Source organism: Pinus tabuliformis, chromosome 9, assembly GCF_031772625.1.
Source record: "Pinus tabuliformis cultivar Carrire ecotype Pingquan chromosome 9, CPIR1, whole genome shotgun sequence".
Classification (NCBI taxonomy): domain Eukaryota; kingdom Viridiplantae; phylum Streptophyta; class Pinopsida; order Pinales; family Pinaceae; genus Pinus; species Pinus tabuliformis.
The window spans coordinates 817,696,174-817,703,367 of NC_142307.1; the positions used below are offsets into that span (position 1 = coordinate 817,696,174).

The window sequence follows — 7,194 nt, forward strand, 5'->3', positions numbered from 1 at the left end:
TGTGGCTGATTCATGAATTAGGAATCAGCACGATCAAGTTCTTCATCCATGGAATATGATAAAGCTCTCCAATTTGCACAAGCAATGGCCGATTGCTCTGAACTAGCCCGCAGAGAATCCACTTGCTTTTGGCGGCAATAGACCACAAGGATGCCGTCAAAAATTTTGTTGAGGAGCATTGAAATTAAGGCAATGATAAATCCACCTATCATAACAGCATCATGTTAGAAAACTAATAAACTTAAACAACGATTCTGCATGCGGAAAGAACTGAAAAAAATCACTGAATCTTAATGCTCAGGATACGAATTACCTCTAGCCATTGGTGAACTCTCGATGCAACTTCTTCTGAAAAACCACGCTCCAGCAGTCCAAGCAAAAGGAAAAGAATGCAGCTGATCTGAAGGCACTTCCAAGCTCTGCTATCTCAGCTAGATGGTGTAGAACTGAAGGGATTGAGATATGAGCTTGGGGACCAAACATGAATTTATTAGCTAAGCTTCCATCAAGCTTCTGATAGCTATGTGTCACATGTCCCACAGATCAAGCAAGAACTCATGGGAGTAATGGACCACTTCAGTAGCTCCTAACAATAAATTTATTAGCTGCAGTTGATTTCCTTAACTTAAGGAAACTACTGCATTGGTTTCCATAAGTTAAGGAAAGACTGTTTAAATTCCATAATTTTAGGCAGCAATGTGCATAAACTAATGGAGCTAACACATCATACTCGTTAAACATGGTGTTTCTTGACCGCAAATAATGTTACCACTAATAGCCTAGGTTCACAAACTTGTATATGCAGAGTCGGTCATTGAAACATGTTTCTGTCTTCTGAACCGTGATTGCGCATTAACTTTTATAACCTTTGAACATGGATCTGTAAAAGAGCCAATAACATGTCTGTCTTCTGAACCGTGATTGCGCATTAACTTTTATAACCTTTGAACATGGATCTGAAAAATAGCCAATAATTAGTTAGGCCGATAGGCCTTTCCTATGCATCAACTTTTCGTCAACACTTTTACTTTGATCCGTTAGATCAGATGAAACACTTTCAACCGTTGATCTGAACCAGAAAACAAAACAATGGAAAATCAGAAAGCACGGAAAGTCAAGAAAGCACAAAAGCTCAAAAAAGATTCTATGCAAAAAAATCAAGAAAGCACGAAAAAGATCATAAAAATCAAAGATAGAAAGAAAAAGCTCAGAAAAGCAAAGATTTTTGAGGATTTTTAATTTTTAAATGCAATGTATTATTAATTTATTTTATAATTTAATTGAAATATAAATTTTAAATTTTAAATTTAAAAATTAGTTTAGATTTATTTTTAGTTGTAAGTTTTATTATGTGTTGAGAGGGATTTTTTTGACACTTTGATTTTTTAAGAGTGAAAAGAGATTTGATTTTTTTGGCATTTGGTAGATGTAGAGTTAAAATGAATTTAGATTAGTTTAAATATTAACCTTTAAATAACTCACATTAGAGAAAAATACCATGGAAAAAACCATAGATTAAAAATATGATAAGGAAAAACCATGGGTTGGAAAATTTTATATTTTATATTTTAATTTTAATTTGACTAAGTCAAAATGTTAAACATTGTAACATCTCTCTAAAATAATTAAATTCAATTTAATTCCATGCTAGCTCCCATCATTTTCCTGCTCAAAAGATAGGCGTTCTCAACACCTTAGCTACTTCGGCGGGCGTTGCAAGTTTATGACGAAAATCACCTTGAAGATGAGAAAACTTACCTCCTGGAAGTTTTTAATAAGAATGGTTATAGTAGGTCTCAAGGTCTAAGGCTTTTCAAAATGCTGAAAAGGGTCCTAAGAGTAAGATTGACCCCAAGGATTGGTCTTCCGGTGTTCATCTTCCCTTTATTCAAGGGACCACGGATAAAATTGCTAGGATCTTGAGGAAGCATGAGATTCATTCTTCTTTTAGACCTCTTAACACTATATGAAGTTCTCTTCATTTTGTTAAGGACCCGATTAACCCCAAGGATTAGAAGGGTGTTTATATCATTCCCTGTTCTTGTCGAGCTCCTTATATTGGTGAGACTGGTCAATCCATTAACCAAAGGATTTGTGAACATGCTGCCGACATCAGGCATGGAAGGTCTCGCTCCTCCGCTTTGGTAGAGCATGCAGAAAAAACCAATCATCACATCTCCATTGAAGAGGCTAAGGTCATTGCGAGGATTGACCATTTTCATTATCGTAAATTTAGAGAGGCCTTAGAAATTGAAAAAAAAGACTTGTTAATTTAAATAGAGATGATGGCTGGAGTATCAACAGATGCTAGATTCCTGCGCTTTCTTCCTAAAAAATTATTTTTATTTATTTATAGATTAATTAATTAATTTTTTTTGTTAATCCCCATATTGCCTAGTTTATGACTCTCTTAAATTATTTTTGGTAATATGAATAGGATTAAACCTTAATATTAATATAATATTATATAAATAATATTCATTAATAAGATTATATAGGGTTATGAATCCTTTCTCACTTGAGGGGGGATGTGAAAAAGAGAGCGATGAGGGCTCTGTCGGCAGGAGGACTCGAACCAGGGCAGCCTAGGCCATCGGCCTAGGGTGCTGCAAACTAGACCTCATTTTGGATGACGAAGACTAGGAGGTACGGGGTGGGTCAACAAGTTTTCTGTGGAGATGGTCCATACAATGGCCATGTAGGCTGTGGGTTGAATCCAGGGTGCTCAATCTGCAAGGATCCCAAGGAATATGTTTACTGGGACAAATTTCATCCAACTGAGAGGGTACAGTGGATGATTGCAGAGGAGGTTTTGGGCGGGGATTCTTCCTTCATTTCTCCCATGAATCTCAAAGGCTTGATCCAGTACACAAACCCCACCCCTTCCCCTTTGATCCTTTGTTTACGTAATAGATTATACCCTAAATTATTCATTAATCGAGCATGTCCAAAGGTATGAATCAACAATCCAACTGTATATATTTGTGATGCTCACTGGTGCAAATTTTCATTTTTTCACAAATGTGTAATAGCGAATAGATTTACCTTAAATTATTCAACGTCCAAAGATATCAATCAACAATCCAATTGTATAGGTATATGTGTGACGTTTACTGGTGCAAATTTTAATTTTTCACAAAAGCAGAATCGTTGTCAGGGTTTACCGGGAAGAGTTGTGGCAGTGTAGAAACCAGGCTGATTGAACCAATATCTCTTCTAAAAAAATTCAACAATTCCAATTTAATAATCCTATCGGCCTCTATTTGTACCTTTTGGGACAATTTCTAGTAATAATAATCGTCTCACTACTGCTCCAATTTAATACCAAATTATAATAATTTTTTCCAAACATATAAAAAATAAATATCCTAACATTCCATCTAGATATCAAAGGAAAAACTACATAATTTTGGATAAAGGATAAGGATATGCACTTATTTACATTTATTTAAGTAGTTATGGTGTGATATGGTATGTTATGTATTTTGTGTGAAAATATGATATATTTTAATTCTAGATGTTATCAAATTTAAAAAAAAAAAAAAAAAAAAAATTGAAAATATAAATATTTTTTTAGTGTAAACATTAGGAAAAAAATTGTATTTGAATTAATTTAATTAGTATTATAATTATATTAATATTTATTTTAATAATATAACATTTTCTTAAATATTTTAAATTGGTATTTTTATTTTTATTTTAAATTTATTATTTCTATTTTTATTTGGTTTTATTTTTTTATTCACATTTTATTTTTTAATATTTTAGTTATATTGTATATTTTTATTTTATGGGTATAAATAAAGTTATTTTACTTGAAAGATATCAATAGATTATTTATATAAATTTCTCATTATAAACATCAAAACACTTATGGCATGATGCAAACCACTTGGATCTCCATTTAACTTAGGATCGCAAACCACTTGGATTTTCACTTAACTTAGGATCCACTTGGTTTTTTACTTAACATAGGATCGTGATTCACTTGGATCTCCACTTAACTTAGTATGTCAAGCTCAAGTGCCTAGAGAGGTGCCCCAACCTTTGCTCGGATTTTCACTTAACTTAGGATCACAATTCACTTGGATCTCCACTTAACTCAGTATCTCAAGAAAGTGCCTAGAGAGGTGCCCCAACCTTTGCTTATGTTTTGCACTCAAGAACAAGGTTTGCACCTTAGAGATTTGATCGCTAGGTGCTAGCCCTTCCTCGATTTTTGCACTAAAGAAAAGAGTTTTGCATCTTGCGAGATTTCATCGCTACGTGCCAACCTTTCCTCAAATTTTGCATTAAAAAAAAATTGTTTTGCAACTTGAGAGATTTGATCCCTATATCCAAAGTTAAGATGCATCTAGGCTAGTTTAGTTATTAATAATTAATAATTGGATGGTAATGAATTAACTTATACATGAAATTTTATACTATTTTTAATAATAAGCACAATTCAAAGATTGAAATTTATCTTTGAAGTAGATATGCTCTTTTTTGTTTTTAATTAAACTGCTTAATTAAAAAAATATTACATGGACATGAGTTATGGATTTTGGGACATGTGGTATTAGTGAGCCATGCCATTGGCTAATGGTATTGTAACAAATCCTATTTACAAATTAAACATCTCCATAGTAAAATGGGAGAAAATATCCATAATTAAAAATGTCCTTTTAAATCTATTTATATATAACTCATATACTAATTGTTTTTATAAATAATAGTAATAATAAAATTATTATTTCATTATTTTTTTATCATTTTATTATGAATTAGATGTTTTGATGTTTTTCAACATTTATATAATTTTCCATGTCATACATATTTAATGGAAAATCATAGATATTCATTGTATTGACAACTTATTCTTTGGATCAAACCAATATAATCACAGTAAAAATTAAACTTAAATAAAAGATTAATTCCCTCCTTTACCACATGGGCTACGACCCTTGGACATTATAATAATAATTAATAAAACAACTAAAATATAATGTCTCCCTTGACCTGAAAAATTTGTAATATGGGCACTAATTAGAATGCCACCTAAACGAAGCCATGAATGGCTCTCGTCGATAAGACATATCTCCAAATTTAGCACCATATGATGTTGAGTAGCATTTGAATTACCCCAACGTAAGCTAGGGAACCCTACAGTATTTCCCCATAGGACAAGTATCATTTCCCTCACCACATTCTCCACTCCCGCCCCTTCTATGCCTATAAAACACAAATTTCCTGAGATTCGATAACTTACCTCCCCACAATCTCCTCCAAGGCATTGTGGCACTCAATTTGTAAAAGTTTTAAGGAAGCAGAAGTACAATTTTTTTCTATCAGTAGTTTCATGTGTCATTGTAAACCAATTTTGCAATTTATGTAATGTAAAGGATCCTAGTAAGACTTTGAATGTATGTAACAACCTAGGTAAGCTTATTATTTTAGCAGAAAGTTTCATCTTTGGAGGTTTTTCGCCTCACTCACTCATGTGTCTTTCTGAACAAGGATGGTCAACAGAGTTTTTCCCTCTAGCCTCACCCAAAGCTAGGGTGGAATTTTTTTTATCGGAGTGTTAGGTGAGTCCTAGTGTTCTAGTCTAGTCCTATCTAAAAATGATTTTGGAATAATTTAAACTAATTGACTAAATTATTTTATTACAGATCACTTTGTTGCTAGATTATATTGTGTTGTAGAATTGGGTATGTGTTATAAGTGTCTAGGTTGAACGGTCATTCCGCCTTTGGGGGTTGAAATTGTAAATCTTATGTAAAAAATATTTTAATGCATGTTCCCCCATATTTAGATACCACGGTTAAAGTATTAGAGGGTTGGAAAAATAATTAATCCCTTCCTAACTCAATTGATTAAATTTTCTGGAAAAATAAAAATTAAATCCTAAACCAGAAAATTAATTAATCAGAGTCAAAATTAAAATGTGTTAGGAAAATTAAATTTCCAGGTGGAAATATTTGTGGGTATCAAAATAATTAATTTTTGGAGGTCCTCCACCAAGGGAATATTGGATATTTCAAGAAAAAATGGATCCTTGGACCTTGGGGTTAAGTCAAAGTCACTTTTTTGAGGAAATTAACTCAAAATAATTAATTTTGAGCTAATAAAAATGGAGTTAAATAAGAAATTCGAAAATTCCTCAAAACTAAAAATTCAACGACTAAGATTGAAATATGATCAAGTATTTTTTTATGGTCGATATTATTTTGATAAGGATCAAAGAAATTAATCGTTATTTTTCCACTTGGAGGATTTAACTCTAAATTAGAGAGTCATTTGAGACTCTAACATGATGGTCTCTAGCTAGAAAATTGTTGTTGAAGCTTTCATGTAAACTATTGTCGTGCTCAGAACTATTTTTTCTATCATAATAAAGATTTTGGTGTGTAATTCAAGGTGATCTATGTTCAATATTTGTGGTATGTACTAAATATAGGCTTTCTTATGTTGTGATGAATGTTGTGGGTTGAATTAAGAGATCAAGCTAAAGTAGATCTAGATCGAGGCCCTTGAGGTAAGATCTAGTCTCTAGAATATTTTGCAGGTCTACCCACTCAAGATTTTGCAACAAAATTCAGATCTATATGAGAAAAAAAAATTGAAGCAAGGGTTTCACTTTTTAGGCCTCCCAGGCCTAGATCGAGCCTCCTCCAATCCATCATTAGCCTCTAAGGCCCTTCTGCCCACCTTTTTGCTCTTTGTGTCATCATTTTTAGCAACTTGGAGGTAGGTCGTAGCTTCTAAGGGCCTCAACCCTCCCGCTAGCCCTCTGCACCAGGGTTTAGGCCCTTTTTTGGGCTGGTTGTGGCCCTATGAGGCTTCAGCCACTCTTCTCCTCCTTAGACGGTTGTCTTATCGTGGGTCGTCGGATTTTTTACCCCTAAGCTCTATCCATTTTCCCTCTAATCCATAACATCTAGCCTTTAGGCCTCCTCTCCCTTCAATGTTGGCTTTTTTTGGCCTCCTCTTGCCTTTTTGAACCATGATCTGCCTCCTAGCCTCCTCTTCCTTCAACGCTAGCCTTGTTTGGCCTATCATTACCCCTACTTGGCCTAATATACCCTAGATTCATCTCTGAAGTTTTTAGGGCTGATTCTTTGGTGGTTTTGCAAGTCTTTAGGCTTCAAAAGTTTGATTTTCACGTGGCATATTCATCCTCAAATTTTGGACAAGCTGGGAAAGTTCATC

The 7,194-nt window shown here is 33.6% G+C and overlaps 1 long non-coding RNA gene across 1 annotated transcript; it reads right to left on the reverse strand.

Moving 5' to 3' along the window:
* Window positions 1–6: 6 nt before the first annotated feature.
* LOC149151298 (uncharacterized) lies at window positions 7–447 on the reverse strand. Its single transcript, XR_016262499.1, has 2 exons — window positions 314–447; window positions 7–205 (listed from the first exon to the last, which is right to left on the reverse strand). It is a non-coding gene; the product is annotated as an uncharacterized LOC149151298 (long non-coding RNA).
* Window positions 448–7,194: the final 6,747 nt, after the last annotated feature.